At 29.5% G+C, this 19,333-nt stretch overlaps 1 protein-coding gene across 3 annotated transcripts in view; it reads right to left on the bottom strand.

The window, feature by feature from the left end:
* LOC129912429 (adenylate cyclase type 9) overlaps positions 1–19,333 on the bottom strand; it is a 106,505-nt gene that overhangs the window by 15,802 nt on the left and 71,370 nt on the right. The window contains exon 1 of one of the 3 annotated variants that reach the window (XM_055990647.1): positions 7,212–7,458. The exons of the other annotated variants lie outside the window; for them this stretch is intronic. The gene's annotated coding sequence lies outside the window, so the exon portion shown is untranslated. Of the gene's footprint in view, positions 1–7,211; positions 7,459–19,333 lie in introns of those variants that run through there. 3 annotated transcript variants of the gene reach the window in all.

Raw genomic sequence — 19,333 nt, forward strand, 5'->3', positions numbered from 1 at the left:
TCAATTGAAATCGCTCCAACACAACAAACTCGACACCACGAAATGGAAAACCCTTTAAGTTGTTATCTTAACCACTCATAAGATATCCCCGCAAAACTTAACATTAAATCTTTTGATCCAATAGTCCTTGCACTTTAAAAACCAGAAAAGGAAATGAAGGGAAAAAGAAATAAACAAAAAAAAAAAAAAAGAAATTCAACCTAATTTATCCTTGAGAAAGGGAGCTGGAATAGCAATTGTTTCTGTTTTTCCTCTTTTCCGTGCACAACCTTCCTCATCATCATCACTCACGACGAACAACGACACGACCAACGACGAGCAAATAAATTGGTTCGTTTGCTTAGCCTGTGTGTCCTTGTGTGTGTTGCTGTGTGTGCTACTATTTCGCACGATTATTATATTATGCGAGTTGAGACACAATGGCGGGTATAATTCTCCACTTGAGCCATGGCGGGTCGAGCGACGTAATTAAATCTTACATTGTTCCATTACGGTTCCCTTTCTCTAACGGTATTATAATTTTTTTTAATAAAATATTATAAAAGCTGTTGGCTGTTAGTGGAAGAAGGGTGCATTCCCTAGTTGGTGCAGCAATTACTCTTTATTTTCATTGACCCCAAACACACACACACACACATTATACACAAAAAAACATATATACACGTGTCCCTAGATATTGAATATATAAGTATCCTTTTCTCTACTATCTACACATGAACTCAATTGACTCTTACTTTTAGAATATTTGATAGTTACTCCTTCGTCCTTTAACCCATTGAGACCATATAGAAGCTATATATGTGACTAACTAGATATGACAACGACATCACAACAACGGAACGTATGAAACACAAAGTACTACTCAAAGTAGAGCAACTACACTGGTACTTTAGTTTTAGCTATATATGATGAGGACTTGTAGAAGAGTGAAGCTTTTTTTTTTTTTGTTAAGGAGGGATCACAAAAAAAAAAAAAAATAAGGGGAGGTCTTGAAAAATTATATCATAAAACGAAAGTAAACAACTGAGCGATGGTATGCGCTATGTTGTATTATAGTTGTAATAGGGTTTTTGCTGCTGTCGTTTTTAATGGAAAGGATATGTTCAACAGTCACGAAAACGGCTCAATTATGCCCGGCAATAAAACGTCATCCATAACATTGTTATTTCTTTAGTTTTGTTGTTTTTTTTGTCTTTTTTAATGGGAGTTCTCTTTTCTTTTTGTTTTATATAAACAAAATTTTATATGGACAAAAAAAAAAGTTAAAGAAAATCGTGTAAATTTCCTGATGAAAAGGATAAAAGCATTGACTTCTGTGTTTTTTTGTATTCAATTATTTGAGGGATCATTTTTGATTTGAATATTACAAATTTTTTTGGGTATTTTTTATAATAGAGCTGATGAGGGAATGAGGATATGGCTGTTATCAGATGGTCAGCAATTTTGACATTAAATATCAATAAAAACGTGTTTAGTTGTTGTTTTCAGTAATTTCTAGGAGGGGTGTATATTTTTGTGCACTTAGTTTTGAGGTCTTGGTTGTGGTAGGTTAGGACTTCTATGAGAAAAATAGTATTATATAAGGTGATGGCAGTGCCGTGAAATAACGCTGAATTCCAAAATTCGGCGTTATTTCACTTTACAAAAGCGAAATAACGCCGAATTTCAACATTCGGCCTTATTGCACTTTTTCAAAAAGAAATAACGCCGAGTCTCAACTGAAAAATGAAGCCGAATGTTAGAAAAGTGAGGATAATAGCAGACCCAAGTTCACCGGTATGTTAACCTTTTTTATATTTTCAAAGGCCCAAATTTATTAAAAAACAATGACCCCAACACCAATTTGGAACTTATGTCCATTGTCCATCCCATCGAGGTATAGGTGCCAAAAAAGTTTTGGGCGCTATGTGCTTCTTAATTATTCATTAAACTAGATTAGTTTTAAGAAGTGATACAAACGTGGCGCAGGGACATAAGGCCCAGAGACATAACACCCACTTTTTATTTATATGGGACTCATTTTCCAATTAAGTGGGCTGACATATAAGTTAAGGATTCCGAATTGAGTGGGACATAAGCCCCACATGTTTTTTATTAAACTGGGACATAAGCCCCACACAAATAAATCCCACCTGTTTTAATTTGTGGAAAGCAAAGCGGAAAAAACATTTCTTCCATGACAATAATAATACCCAGTATTAAGGCGTATTAATAGTGAAATATGTTTGGAGGGCTGGGTGCATGCTGTGCCACTGCTTGAGTAGGTACATTTATTGGATGGGCTTATGTGCCGATAAGATGGGACATAACACATAAGTCCAAAATCGAGCTATGTAGCTATGCCAAATCCAGTTCGGAGATAGTTTTATAATTTGGGAATTCTTTATTATAGAAATATAACGCCCACCTCTTATTTGTGGGTTTTATGTCCAACCTGAGTTTGACATAAGCCCCACATTTAATTTGGAATTTATGTCTCACTCAAGTGGGACTTAAGACCCACAAATCAAAAGTGGCTATTATGTCCATGGGTCTTATGTCCCTGTTACAAAAATATGGCATTTCAATACCAAACTGACTGCAGGTCATAACATAGAAATTTTTCCTAAGCTCCACTTAGCAGAATTTGCCTCATTGAAAAAGTGAAATAATGCCGAATTTTGAAATTCGGCCTATCAGTTCTTCTAACGGTATTTGAAAAAAATTGAGACAATGCACTTAATGGATTCTTTGTTAAATATGCAAGTTTGGTTCCAAGTTTTTGGAAGAGGCGAAAGGCTTAAGGTTAAGTATATTTTTGAAGTGTTTTTTGTATTTTTTATTGTTGAATAATCCATGCCAATTGAGAATTGGGAGAATCCTATCAAGACGGTAACAGAGAAGACGCGTACGGTTCTTAACTGTGAATACCATGGCTACGTTTAGTTCGTTTTTCGTGGAACTTCTTCGACATCAACTATATGATGACGATGAGCCCTAATGATTCATCAAGTTTCAAGAAAACAGATTGCTTTTCTGCCGGTTAAACTGGATAACAAGCGTAAATATGTCCTCTTCGATACTTTGGAATGGCCGACTTTCTCGTTTAACAGAGATTATGAAAATATGTGCAACTTGGATGGCAAAAATCAGTCGTAAAATTTACTTTTAACCCTTTTGTTACAAAAATAAAGAGAATATCCTATCATAACTCGTGTAAAATTTCAAAATAATGTTATTTTATATTCAACCAATTTACAAATACAACAACATTTTAATCAAGCCAAAATAATAAATCTGAATTCGCGAACAACAATTTGAAAAGGTGTGAAAATTCAATTAAAATTGATTTTTAATTAAATATCCGAGGATCGCTTAAATAAAACGTTGTTTGCTACATTTATTTATTTGTTTTATATTCTCTTTTAAATAGTTTTATGTCGTCAGTCGTCGTCAGTTTAATTATGATTGGAAGGAAGCCTTTTACGGTAGGCTGGCGTAACGAGGTAAAGAATCTAGAAGATTGTCATTATGCCATTTACGTACAGAAGATTGACTACTTTTTTTTTGTATTCATTCAATATGGATAATGTTTAAACGCTAATTGGATTTATTTTTGCTTTTTTTTTTAATTAATCGTTTTTGCTGTTTTTTTTTTTTTTGAAAAATTACACATCAAAGCGAATAAAATATATATGTAATTTTATGACAAATGAAAAAAATGTTCATTTCACATTTTGCTATAAACTATAAAGATTTAATAGACATATCAATGTTATTGATTTTATAGTATAAATTTTCATATTTGGGTGGTTAATTTATACAGAAAGTTTGATTTATTTTTAATGAATGAAAATTTATTTATTTTTTTTTTTTGTAATTTTTGCTGTTTTTGTTCTGGTTTTTAAATCATTTGATATGAGTAATGACACCAATTGTATGCAATGTCAATCATTTTGTATCAAGGTCATTATAAAAAGTTTATGTCATATGGTTTTGGAGATGAATGTTTTTTTGTTGTTCATTTTGTGTGAATGTTCATGAAGTTATGCACTTTATTAATTGATATAAATTTAAGTTTTTTTGTCACTTTAAATCTATTTTATGACTAGACCGGGATTGTGTTAAAATAATGTGAAACAAGTGACCGTTTAAAAAAAAGAGAAATGAAATTTTTTCATGGGCACGAGTATTTCTGATTTTAATTAAATCTGTCTGGAAAAAAGCTAATACTATTTATAAAGTTTTGCATGAATAAATAAAGAAGTTCACTAACTAGGCCCCCTTTAAAAAAAAAAAAACTAACTAACCGAAAATATACATAGAAGAATACACAATCGACTAAAGATCTTCATTTTTTGTGAAAAAAAAAACTGAGTGTCCTAGTGTTTATCAGATTTTTGTTGATATGACAAAAATCTCCAGTTTTTAAACTTAATCCAGTCAAATAAGTGCTTCACCTCGGAATGAGTGCTAATAGAAATTTTTTTTGCCAATGCAATGCAAAAAACATTCATATATATCATAAAATGGTATTTTTTTATGAAAAGGGGAAATTTTGGGATATGCGCTAAAAAAACATCCTGGTACAATCTTGGAATAAGTGCTAATAGGCTAATTTTTTTGTTTCTACCTTTGTTTGGATATTCTATAACTTATGTCAAAAATCTAAAAAAATCTCATGTCCGCAAGTCCCAATTTTCCTGGTTTGAAGATAAGGTGCAGATTTTAAAAAGTTGAAAAACAACACTTCAGATATTTGTGTCAGATCAACATGAATAAGGTGCATTACTTTTCAGGGATGGTCAGGTTGACTTGTTTGTGAGTTTTGTTGGAATAAGTGTTAAAAAATACCTTTAAATCATGTCGCTTATGTTGGTATACATATAAAAATTTAAACTTTTCTTATTAATTTTTTTAAATCTGCACCTAACTTAGTTAAACCTGCAAAATTAGGACTTTTTTTTAGATTTTTGACATAAAAAATATCCATACAAAGATAGAAATAATAAAATGAGCCTATTAGCACTTATTCCAAGATTGTACCAGGATGTTTTTTTAGCGCATATCCCAAAATTTACCCTTTTCTCAAAAAATACAATTTTGTAATAGATATGAATGTTTTTTGCATTGCATTGTTTTGAATCTTAATGATAATGGCTATTATGGATGACAGATGAAAAACAGGTATAACTTTTTTCAGAGATGTAAGATTGTCTTGATTTTGGATTTTTTGACATCAGCATTAAAAAATATCTCGAAGTCATGTATCATAAGTGTGTATATAGTACCATTGTCCATTATTGCTAATTTTGAAAATCTCCATTTCGCGCTTTGACTTTGAAAATCGCGACTTGCGGACATCAGATTTTTCTAGACTTTTGAGGTATGTTATAGAATACCAAAACAAAAATATTGAGCAAAAAAAAATTTCTTTAGCATTCATTCCAAGGTTTACCCCTTAGTTGAGTGTATTAACTACATATTGCAAAATTTTTGATTAACTACAAATTGCGAATTTTTTACTCAAAAATAATAAAGTTAGTTTAAATACAAATATTTTAGCACCAAGATCGTACTTGAAACTTAGAAATATTACACTGGCCAACACATAAAAATTTTCCAGAGTATTGTTTATCATTTCCTACTAAATTTTGGGTGGTGATTCCAAAAACAACATTAGTTTTTTTCTAGCAGCTCTAGTTCTTGAGTTATTCATACATAAAAAGGCATAGAAATGCATACAAATTTTTTTTGTTAAATTTTTTTTTATGTAAAAATTTTTTTTGTTATTTTTATTTTACTTACTGATCCAAAATACAATACAATAAAAATAAATTTTTCCAGCAAAACTTTAAAAACGCTTGTAATAATAAAATCTAAAAAAAATAGTATGAAATCACCCCAAAATATGTAAAATGAAAATATCTAAAAAACTAGAGCTCCTAGAAAGCAACCAGTGTGATTGTTAAGCTTAGCGAGTCCAAATGCGATAGGTTCGACAAAAAATTTTCTGGAAAATCGTAACAAACATGTAAAATAAGCATAACTTTAAAATTAGTACGAAATTACCCCCAAAATGTGGAAAACTTAAATATTTCAAAAACTAGAGCTACTAGAAAGAAACCAATATGATTTTTGAGCTTACTGAACCCAAAAATATAAAATTAGATATAAATCTTTCTGGAAAATTTTAAAAAGTTGAACATTGTTCGCCAGCGTTATTATTTAAAACATCTTGTCGCCTAACGCATATCTTTGTTTTAATTATCGACAATGTTCCTTGGTCTTTACAAAGGGGTTTATGTTGTACAGTTTTTAGTTCTTTTTTATTTATACTATTTTTGGTTGGACCACCCTAACTACTTATGAGTTTAAAAAATATATGTTCGCCGATTCTCAGACCTAGCCGATATGAACACACAATGTCATAAGAATCGGTCCAGCAGTTTCGGAGGAGTTCTTAAGAAACATGTGAAAACACGGTTTATCAAAGCAAGATGTGAAAACATATATTTTTTGAAAGCATTTTCACAGCTAAATCTATAAGCTTGCAAATCACCGTATTCTTGGCGAGTTTAAACTAATTTTTATTTTCTTATTATCTTACTTTTTGAATTGATGCACAAACACGTTTCTTTAAATCACTAAAGCTTGAAGTAAATTCATAACACATTGAAAAACTGCACCTTAAAATGTATCACATTTAATTTTAAATTAATATTTGTTTGTTATCTTAATATTAAATTTATTTAAATTTTATTTACAATAAAAAAAAAAAACATTAATTATAATCAAAATTGATTTTATTCCAAAAAAAAATTCCACACCAAAATATTGTGTTTATTTTGTTAGTTTCTCCAAGTGAAATATTTTTTGTTTTCTTTAAATTATTCCTTTGTCTTGCATCGAGAAATCATTGTTTTCAATTTTTACATACATATACATTATTTAGACAATGTTTTACCGGATAAGATGAAAAAATGTATATAAAATATATACCTAATTTTATTAAACCAAAAAAAAAATTAAACGATCTGTCAGAAGATAAATAACAGACTTTTATGAATATTTCCTCTTCCACAATGAAAATATCTTCTCTGGAACTGGATCTCATATATCAAAAAAAATGTATTTATATGATTTTTTTCAAAATTTATCAAAACTTATAAAAAAAAAGGTCAATAAACTAAACAGTGAACATACAAATTCTTAAACTTAAAAAAACTCACTTTTTAGATTCATTTTGCTGGATTTTTTTCGGTTGATTTATAAGATTTATATTAGATTTATCACCACAAATACATTCGAATTTTCAAGTCTTGTGAATTTTCATGGTACAATTTCTAAGACGATATATTTAATATTTTAACATGATTTTTCTTTTGCAAACTTATTTAAAGAGAGATCACTTTTAAACGATTAATTGAAATAATTTTTCAAAATTAAAGAAGTTACATGCTTTCTTGAAACAATTTGACAACTTATTTTATATGGACAATCTTAAACGCCACCTTAATACCTAAAAAAAAAAAAAAACGTCGTTGAGGAAGAAAATAAACACACAAAGTTGATAAAATTCGATAAAATAAAATGATAAGATAATAGCGAAAATGCAAAATATACCCATCTCACACACGCAATTAAAAAAATAAAAAACAAAACAAAAAAAATAAAGTTGGTTGTCTCCGAGAAGATAATTAAAAATTATATAAAAAAAAGCAAATTAAAATATATAAAATTATTCTGGCGTTATCTGAGCGTTTAGGGCACCTTCACCAACGAGTGAAGATTAATTATATTTGTAGAACTGCTCTCTTTCGAAATGATTAACGAACAAGTAATTGAGGGTTGTTTAGATATACAAGCCTCAAATAATAATGTTTTACCGCATTTAGATGGTATTTTTTTTTTTTTTTTTTGTTATTTTTGAGTTGTTAAAATTTAAAATCGTCTGTAATATTGATTAAAATAAACAAAACTAAAAGAAGCTCTCTGAATGTTCATGTTTGAAATTTTTAATTACAGGGTGATTACAATTTAGCCCTAAGAAACTTTAAAAATGTAATAATCAGATCAACACTTATTTAATTTTTTTGTTATTAAAAAGATTTTATAATGACTGATTGATACAATTTTTCAAAAAAGTTCTACAAGTATAAAATAGTTTAATTTTATTAGTCTTACAATTCACATCCACTCCATATCATAATTACTTCCAGAAGAATTCAATTGAGGGTAGTATTGGACCAAATACCAACCACATTTCAAAATTGATACCAAAAAGGTGTGTAATCTTTGTGTTAGGTATAACGGTTCATGTGTCCATATTCAATGAAAAAACTCAAACATTTTGGCAACTAAGGCAGAAAAAGCACCCCTGTTTTGTATAGGGATCGAAATTCAAATCGTTTACTATTTCCAGATTTAGAAAGGCGAAAATTAAAAGGGTTCTTGCTCAATTTGCTTTAAAATTGCATGGAAAAAGAAGAACCTTACACAAGTTATAGTCCTTATAAAGTTTTAAAAAGCTAATAAGAAGCTATACCGAAGCCTTACGGAAGCTTGAAAAATATAAACAAAAATATTTTTTTTTAAATTTACTTAGAAACTATTTCACATCATTTGGTGAATCGGCTAAATTGGTCTATGAGTTATTAGGTATTATTGAATTTTTCTTTTACCCGCATCTAACTTTTATGAGCTCGTTTACCAAACACTTTTAAAATAAAGAGACTGCTAACAAAATATATATAATTTTTATAAGAAAATTGTTTTCCATGAAATCTTTATAGCAATCCTATAAAAGTAATAATTTGTAAAATAGCAATTTTTTCCTATTAACGAACGGAGTTGTGTTGGTTCCGCAAAGTACAACAATATTGTGGAAAGCATTACAATCAAATTGAAGAGAAAAATATGTCGAGGTATCCCCTGAGCTTAAGAATAAGATGGTAAATATCAGCTTTAAATGACTAATCATTGGAGGAAAAGTAACTTTCCTCAGATGCAATTCAGAGTATAAAATAGAAGAGAATATAAAATTCTCATGACTCTTGATGGTATTTGCATAAACCGTCAACTAGGATGAAGATGTTTGCTTCGTGTGACAGCAAGAGTAATTAAGTTTGATATTGTAAAAACAGAAAATTTCGTAGAAGATTTCGTCTTAAAAATACCGTCTTGGAAAACACAGGACGACCAAGTTAGCTGGTATTGTCATGAACAAAAAATAAGTTTGGTTTTTGAAATCAATTATAACTAAGACAATTGAAAACAGAGAAAATTCTATATTAGCTAAATTTCAGATTTAACTTTAAGTCCAGTCAAATTGTATTCAGACTCATATAAAAGTGGAAAGATCTGGTGTATTGGTTTTTGGCGGCTAACTTAATGTTTTTTGAAGTTGTCCACCGAAATTTCTCACAACAGCCCTTTTAAAAAATTATTTTTGGGGCAAAAATTAACAGTTCTTGCCTTCTTGCCATATGATCAAAATGGAAAAGGTTGTTTTTCTCAAAAACAGCCCTATTGATTTTGATAACAAAAATATTTTGGCATCTAACGTCCTACTTTTGAAATAAAAAAATATTTTTTGAGCCGTTATGAAAGGTACCTGCGATGGAACCGTTTTCTTGTTTTTTGACTTTCTCATAAACGACTTAACTGATTTCAACGATAAATTTTATAAAAAAAAACCTCTTTGTAGTCAAAGTTAGTTTGGATTTTAAAAAAGTTCCAATTTTTTTTAAAAATCAATTTTGGAAACATGTTGATAAATTTTTATGAACATTTTTTTTTTATAGGTCAAATAATTCTTTCTTCAGAATAGCATACTAAATATTTTTTTGAAAATTTTTTGAAATTTTGTACGGACCTAGTACCTATATATTTAAAAAAAAAAAAAAATAACAAAAACAATTTAAAAAAGCGGTTCCTACAATTTTGAAAAAATATAAAAAATCTTTGTTATAGAAGAAATTAAAAGGCATTTTCAGGTCATTAAAACGATTCAAAAGAGTGTTTTTTTTTATTTTTTTTTTTGCATTTCTCTAAAATTAATAATTAAATTAAATAAAAAAAAATTATTTTATTAGTGCTATAAAGAACTTTGACATTCCAAGCAACTTTTACAACTAGAACAAGTACGTACGACCCAGTAGTTCATTTTATTTGACTTTCGCCGAAGAACCGAACAAATCAGGAAATACTTGAAAGATTTCCAAATTTTTTTTGTAGGTATTTATTTATATTTATTGAATTGTCTCGTAATTTGCAAAATCAAAACTTATCAAGATTTCTTTTTAAAACAAAAATTAATTAACTTTAATTATTGCAAGTTTCTACGACACACTCATGTGCCTTTTTTAAAGTAATCCATTAACGGTGAATACGTTTATTATTTTAAGATTATTTCTATTTCTATTTTTTTTTTTTATTTTTTTTTTTTTTGATGAAGAAATGTTTATTATTTTTTTTCTTTTTGTTGAATGTACGTACAAGGTTAATTTTGTTAAAAGATGATTGCACTTTAAGGATGGTGGTTTATTTATTTTATTTCATTTCGATTGGAATAGATTTATTGAGGAAGTCAATGGCAAGACTAAATTTGTTCAATCATAGATAGAAAAAGAGAGATATTTTAATAATTTTTGTTTTTGTAGGTAATTTTTGTGTATTTTGATTAATCAAAGTTCATGGCCATGATTTTTTTTTGTCTTGTTTATTTTGATTTCACGTGCTGACTTATGAGTACAGTTAGTTAAAGAAAGATACTTTATTTGTATCTTTCTTTAAAAAAAAATAATTTTTTTAAATTTCAGAAAATTGTAGACCTTGAGCAAAAAAAAAACAAGAACTTTGTACCCGAAAAAATAATAATAGACCAATACCGACAGCAGATTTGATTATTTATACATTCTTGTATACATTTTCATTGTTGTTCTAAATTTTACCCGGTCTTCAAAAAATGTAACTTTAAATGCTTATATCTTGAGATCTACTAATTATATTGTAAAGATTGGGGTCTTCAGACTAAAGAGACAGGCTGGAGCATCAAATCTTAGTAAATTTAAATAATTTCTTCGCATATTTGCAAAAAAACCTTCAGAGGCCTTGTCAATTTCTCGCAAAATGCGGTCTCCCTGAAAAAAAAAACTAGTCTGTGGAGACTGGGATTCAAACCCAGGTCTCTGGCGTCATAGTCCATTTCAGAAACCTTTACGCCACGGGGTACAATCGTCATTAATTAATGTTTAAAATAATTTCGCCTCATTAAATAGTTCGTTGAGTTTCACTCTTTACTTATATCTTTTATGAACATATTTTCACCTGACCTGTAAATCCGTTATCGGTCGACGTATTCTAAATTGACTCTAATTGTATTGAATTGTTAAAGTCTATCCCGTATTTAAGGTCGTAAACCAGACAAATTAAAAATTATATGAAACCCTATTCATGGGTTTTTCCTTTCAATCGTAAATATCCTAGTTTGACATTTATGGTCAGGTCAATTTTGTTTAATAAATCCATAACTTTCACCTACCTTACTTTCATCATAAATTAAAATACTTCCTCTCTGGAAAATAACAAAATTAAAATTAAAAAAAAAACTGACAACAGAGCCAACTTATTGTTAAAGTCAAACAATTATATACTGCACGTTGTTGCATACGGACCCATGTCTGCTCCAATTCTAATCCCGCTGATTTTATAGTTAAACGCATTGTGTGCTGCCTGGTGAGTTCCTCCCGCAGTTCCTATTTCTGCTTTTTCCGTTCTACCACAAAACATATAATCCCATGCGACCACAATACGGTGGCGAACAAATAAAATCGATTTTTTTTTCTTCTTTTTTTTTTCGCTGGAATCCTTTGTGTGGAAGGAAAATATGAAAAATATTTCACAAACAAAATGTTTATATGATCCTATATGTATCCTATATGTTTTTATTTATAATATGTAGATAGTTGGAGGTCTACAGGGTGTACAAAGGAAACTTACGTAAATTTTTGAGGATATGAGAAATCGAAATTGATTCACGATTTATAAATACAAATTTAAGACCTCTTTTATTTCTGTTTACTATATTTGACTAGTATGTGAAATACTCGTTTGCAAGTTAATTAAAAAAAAAAAAAACAAACATCAATGAGCGATACAAACATAAGTTCCAGGGTCTCAACCTATCCTGACCCTCAACAAAAGTTATAGGTTCCATTTACTCATTTAAAAATATTTTAAGTAAGTATTTTTTTGAAATTCTTTCACTAAAAGAGCTTTTTTGTTAAGAAAAGTGCTCCTTTAAGTAAAATATTGAAGAGGTCTTAAGAGATTTGAATGTTATAGGGTCCATTTACTCCGTTCAAAAGACTTTTTGTTACAAGACTTACAAGTTTTTCACTAAAAGATATTTTTTGTTGAAAAAATGGTCCCATAAGGAAAATATTGAAGAGGTCTTAAGAGATTTTAATGTGATAGGGTCCATTTACTCCTTTAAAAATACTTTAAGTAAGCATTTTTTTACAAGTCTTTCACTAAAAGAGCATTTTTTTGAGAAAAATGCTCCTTTAAGGAATATATTCAAGAGGTCTTACGAGATTTAAAATTTACTCCATTTAAAATACTTTTAGTAAGCATTTCTTTACAAGTTATTCACTAAAAAAAAACTTTTTTGTTGAGAAAAATGCTCCTTTAAGTAAAATATTGAAGAGGTCTTAAGGGATTTGAATGTTATAGGGTCCATTTACTCCGTTCAAAAGACTTTTAGTTACAAGACTTACAAGTTTTTCACTAAAAGAGCTTTTTTATTGAGAAAAATGGTCCCATAAGGAAAATATTGAAGAGGTCTTAAGAGATTTGAATGTTATAGGGTCCATTTACTCCTTTAAAAATACTTTAATTAAGCATTTTTTACAAGTTTTTCACTAAAGGAGCATTTTTGTTGAGAAAAATGCTCCTTTAAGGAATATATTCAAGAGGTCTTAAGAGATTTAAAAGTTATTTGGTCCATTTACTCCATTTAAAATACTTTTAGTAAGCATTTCTTTACAAGTTAGGTATTCACTAAAAAAAAACCTTTTTTGTTGAGAAAAATGCTCCTTTGAGTAAAATATTGAAGAGGTCTTAAGAGATTTGACCCTCTTACATATCAATCAATATTGAGTAAGTCACCATTAGATCCTAATACACCCTGCTCAAAAAATATATTATGAAAAAAAAAAAAAATAATAATCAGTTGGTATTCTGTTGTTATACCCACAGGATGTGGCGACCCCCCCCCCCCATTGTAGATTCGCAGGACAAGTGCCTGATGTAGTGTGTTCAAAAAAAAAAAAAATGAAAAAAAATTATACAGAATAATTTTCTACCGCAGTTTATAGTAAAAGGCATTCTTTGTCCTCCTGACCAGAAAGATATATACTCGTATCATCGCCCACTTTTTGATCCTACCACCCTCCTTATCCCTCTCAATGTAACAACGAATAATGAATAATTTATTTTCAGGGCTATCATTTTATTAGAGCAATGAAACAAGTGCAAATAAAGGAAAAAAAATATAAAATTTAAGTCAGAATAAGTCGGCGTCAACTACGGTCGTCGTCGTCGTCATGATGGTCGTTTCTTGGGGAAAAACAAATAAAAATATATAAATATCAATTTGAAGGAATCCTTCTTTCAATATTGAAGCATGTTTTCTCACGCCATTCTTGACTTTTGTGCTTGATTTTTATTGTTGTTGCGTATAAATGAGGAAATTTTTGTTGTTGTTTTGTTTGGTCATAGTAATGAGTGTTAGCTGATTGGAAATGTAGTTTTATTGCCATGTATTCCTGATGAGATAATTTAGATTCTTAATTACTTTCTAAGATGGATTATGCTTCTACAGAAGATTACTACTTAACACGGTAGTGTCCATTCAAGTTTTCTTATATTACTTAGCCATTATACCCTTATTTATAGGTTATAGCTTTTCAAATCAATGTACGATTGTTTCGTGCTGTCTATACAGGTTTTATCATTATTGATAGATTGATAAAAAACAAGAATAAAACATTTTTTTCTTGAGAAATTTGATATTTACACCATATTTTGGTGGAAATCATATTTCTTCATAGTTTTAATGTAAAAAATATGCTGAAGAATTGTGGTTCTTTCAAAATAAAAAACAATATTTTTCGATGAAACTTGACACCCAACTTCATTTAAGTCCTTTTTTTCCTTCACCATCGACTGTTTTGCACTTGATAATGCTCTTTATTTGTATTTTTGATTTAGGGTCAGAGATGTAAGCCTTCGAATATTTTATTTCGAATAAGATAATTTCGTTTTATTGGCCTTTGAAAGCAAATTAAAAATTAATTAAAAAAAAAATTACGTATACACCACAGTGAACATTTACGCTGAACCAAATATAGGAACTATCTTATTATTGCTGACCATAATATGACATTTCAGAAGGAGAATCAAACAGGTTTTTATTCTCGGCTTGGAGACTATATTCTGTAGAATGAACACAAAAACGGTTCAAAGTGCTAAGCTTTCGTCCTTAAATTCACAAAATATTTCTTTTGTTCTGATCTATCTTAAATTTATAAATTTTATATCTGGGTAAACTTAAATCTCAATGCCTTCAATTAAGCTTTCTTAATTATTTAAAAAATTTTAACATGTCCGCAATAAATGTACGTAGTTTTCTAGATTCAAGCAAATTTAGTTTTAAATTTTAACCATCATTATCGTCTTCACTGTGGATTATATTAAAACTATCTTCTCAAGGGTCATATAATATGCATAATGTACTTTCATTACAAGGCTCTTTTATTTTTATTGAGCTTCATAAAGCTCATTATGTACACAATGTGTGTGTTCTCTCTTCTAAAGTGCCATATATCAACATTTTACGAACATATTCATAAATAATAAAAGAGAAGAAAACGATGAAATCCTGAAGACATGTCAATCCAACCAAAAACATTCAACCAGCCAACCAACCAGCAGACGCTGATGTGTTGTCATCGTTGAGAGAGAATATTTGACAGAATTGAACCCTTTACACACATTGCGTTTGATTATGCCACTAAAAATTGTTATAACATATATCAACTTCTGTTCAAACATTCTAAAAATCATAAATGTTACTAATTTATTGAAATTTTTACTTAAACCCTCTTCAAAAAAAGCTATTTACATATTGGAAGGATATAAACGAGTATTTTATGGAAAATATACCGCAAAAGGATAACCCTCGTCATTATGCATTTAAGTTGCTTTCATGTTCTTTTTTTTTTTTTCTTGTATTTTTTGTGTGCTTTAAAAATTCAATATCGTAGTGAAAATGAAAAATGTTGAAAGGGGATGTTGAATATATTTTTAGTTTCTTGACCTAATATTAAATCGTTTTGGATTCTTGATGTTTCTATTTTAAGATAATGATGGTAAAATTGAGAACAAGGACATCAAAATAGGACTAAAATAGATTTTGTTTACTTTTTTATTATTTTGTATTTTTTTTGTTTCTTCTTGTAAACAAGAATAAAACATTGCGCGTAGGTTGGAAGTTCTTAAGGACTTAAACAAGAGAATAATTTTGGTAATTGACTGTAGGTTTAATTTTGAAGCAAAACCAAAGTGGAATGTGATTTTGTCTATTTTATTTTATGATAGGTACTTGGGATAAAAGAGTAATTTAGAGTAAATTTTAGGAGTAAGCGGATAATTAAACTATTCAAAAGTAATCTTTTTGAAAAAAAAAACAATTTCAAACAACTAAACAAAAGGGTTGAAGCTTAAAATCATTTTTTAGGTTAGGATTAAAAAAAGGCAATTAATATTTGGTGGTTGGAAGAATTTTTGTTTATAAAAAATACTTTAAATAGGAACAAATAATTTGAAGACAGCGGCAACACATACAACACGAAGATGAACATTATTAACCCTCTGTAGGTACACCTCTTTTTTGTGACGTGATAGGCACACGGGTGCGAATTTGGCTTCTACTTTTTCATGTCGCTAGAACTTTTTTATGTCTCATATTTTATAGAGAAAACTTATATGAAATTGATGTAGAATTTTCCGAGGAATTCGAATATTGTTTTCACAATTTAAAAAAATGTATTTACACCATTTTTTGCACCCACTTTTTTGAAAAATTGTAATTTTTTCATTTTAGTCGTGCCAAATTTGCACCCGTGTGCCGACAGAGGGTTAAGAAGACACGAGTTCATTAATGTCTTTGGATTTCAAATAAAGTTAATTTAATATTATCCGTTAAAAACCATTTATTTTTTTTTAAAGGATTTTGTGAACAAGATTTTTTTTGTTTAAAACTTTTGTCAAACAATTCTTTATTCAATGAAGATAGTCTTGTTCGTGAAATTCTTAAGGAAAAACCCTCAAACAATAGAGGTCTAGGGACAATTTTCTATGACTTAAAGCTACAAAATAAAAAATAATTTGCACGCAACGGTAATACTAACAACACGTTGTCCATTTCCTTTAAGCCATTATATAGTTAATCAAATAAACAGTTTTCAAAAAACACTTGCTAAGAATTCAGAATTTTAACAATAAAAATTTTAAAAAGTTGTAGAAATGCGCATTCGAAAAGGTACCGTTGTCCGTAGGCTTTTAGGAAAATCAACCTCTATCTAAAAATTTTTTCTCGGAAACATGTAGCTCCACGCGAGCTAAGTCCATAATGAAGTTATTTCTCACCTCAGTGGTTCACAACTCCTGGGCCTTGGGAAAGCAATGAGAAATAATTCCCCGGAAACTAAGTTCACGGAGTGAGAACCAAGTCTCTCATTTGGTTCCGATTACTTTTGATAATGGATCTTGAAAACTGAATATTGAAAGAAACTTGCGTTTTTCAAGATTCTAAAAATCAGTTATCAAATAAAATCGAGTAATTTTGGTGAGATTTGAGATGCTTGAGCGGGAAAGAGGACCCAAAAAGGGAGTAAAAATCCTGGTATGGGGGCATGTTGCTCCCCTGACTATACTCCCTAAGTAAAAACTGGGCACTTCGTTTTGATTTGCATTCTTTAAAAAATATATGCTTCAGGTGGGACATAACTTCACACGAACATAATTCCATGATCAGTTTATGGAAATCCGATGTGGGACGAAATTCCACTATGTTCCTAATATTACCCTGTGAAGCTTTGTCACTATGCCCCAAAGCCCCTTTCTAAAATACAGTTTTTCAAGAATTAAAAACATGTCATTTCCCAATTATGAATTACTTTAATTTTGAAGCTTAATAGAAATATGATTCCCAAGGCTGTTGCAAATGCTATTTAAATATTCTTCTGTTTACTCAAGAAGCTCACAAAGAATTTTTTTTTTCTAAAAAATGTTCAATAGATTTTTAATTACTTCCCAACTTTCTTAAGTTGGCGTTCATATTCCAAGCCTTAACCACACTTTTAATTAGAAATCATAAAAAATAAATCTTATTTACTCGTTAGAATTACATTAAGAATTAAAAGTTTTTTTCTATATCTTTTGTAATTTCACATTAATTTTATTTTAAAAATAATGCAGTTGAAGTAATTAAAGACTTACAACTTTGTAATCAACTTTACCAAAGATAAAGTTTCATTTATACTTAATTTAGTTTTATGTAAACTTTAGCCCTGTGCAAAAAAATAATATTATTTTTATCCTTGCAAATGCTTAAGTTTCTCGAGATCAAAAATAATTAAAAGTTTTCGTTTGACCCTGTCATTTTCCAATTCCGTTTTTTTTGTTAGTCACACAGTCACAAACTTTTTGAACTTTTGGCATTATCATATTTTTTTTCTCAAATAGGTACGGATGCACAGCTTTTCTATTTTATCCACTTCGTATTCGTATGTGTCTTTTTTTCCTGGCTGAAATAATCTCTCTATCGCATTACTTATGCTATTTTAGATTAAGTGTTGATGTCCTTAAGACAGTGTAGGAGGGTAGTGTCATTTTTGTTCAATAACAATTATCAATGCCAATACATCGCAACATCGACAATGACATTCTCAATATAAGGAGACTGGAAAACCTTCTAAGTAGCTATAAATATCCTTGCAGTAGTACGAGTACACGATTGAGGGCTATTTCTGAGGAATGTCATTTTTCATTTCACTGCCACTCTCGTAATAATTTGTACTTCGGTCGATTTTGGTGGTGGTGGCAATGTCGGTAGTCGTCAATGCAATCTTTCAAACAAAAACTGGGAAGGCTTCCTTATTTCTAGAACGTCTTAGTATAGCACCTATATTTAGAATATTGTTCATTCAAATGAAAATTTTCTTCTCATCTTTGATATGCCAGGATACACAAGTAGGTACCTACACTCATACTTGTACATAAATGCCATTGACGTTATTTCACAACTATGCACTAGTTTTGATCGTCTTCATGATTCCAAAACACACACATAGTACAAACATGCATTATAAAATTCTGATGCTTCTAGAGGTGGTTGGTTGCATTTTGGAGTCAACAACAGAGATGAGCTATAGAGGAGCGTGCACAGCACACCATAGATGGTTGGTGCAACTTGTGGGGTGTAATAAAACAATCTACGTCGATTGCAAAAGTTGAAGTTACCAGACCACGAGCGTGGCTTGAAATTTTCGTTTAACAACCTTACCGCATACACAACCAGGGATGTTATGTGTATATGTTTTTAATTTGTTCTCTTTTCTGTGCTATCTTAGACAGTTTTTGACTTTTATTAGCGCAAAGTAATAAGCGTCCTCATCACAATCACAATCACGTCATCAATAAAAAAAAAAAACCGTAAAAGAACGCAAAAAATTTTAGATAAACCAAGGAAAAATTAAAAGTTTAAATTTTGAAAACAAAAAAAAAATGTTCATAACATTTTTGGATACTTTTCTTTATTTTCCTTATTTTCTTATCCAAAATTTAAACGATATTATTAATAAAATTTTCCAATAAACTCAAAAGCATTTTATTTTGCTTATAAAAAAGTTATTCGAAGTAAGTCACACGGAGCAAAAAAAGAGACCTATAAATAAGATGATGCCCACTATAAATCCTACCACCTTAAAACAAACCGCTTACAATAAGTGGAATCCGCTTAAATTCTGTTAAATTTTAGTTAAACTTTATTTCATTTTACTGTGAATTTTCATCTTAAAAACAAAAAAATTTAAATTAAAAAATTAGGTATAGCCTTACTTTAGCTTTACTTGCAGTTTATCATACTTGTTTTCAACAGTAAACTCGCCTTATAACCCTAAAGTTGTAGGTTCAATCCTAAGCTGCCAATTTTTTTTTAAATTAAAATGATTCCACATAAAAATCAGATGATTTCCCGCTTAAATTAAGTGGATTTCTTTAAAAT

This window comes from Episyrphus balteatus, chromosome 2 (genome assembly GCF_945859705.1).
Source record: "Episyrphus balteatus chromosome 2, idEpiBalt1.1, whole genome shotgun sequence".
In the NCBI taxonomy this organism is placed as follows: Eukaryota; Metazoa; Arthropoda; class Insecta; order Diptera; family Syrphidae; genus Episyrphus; species Episyrphus balteatus.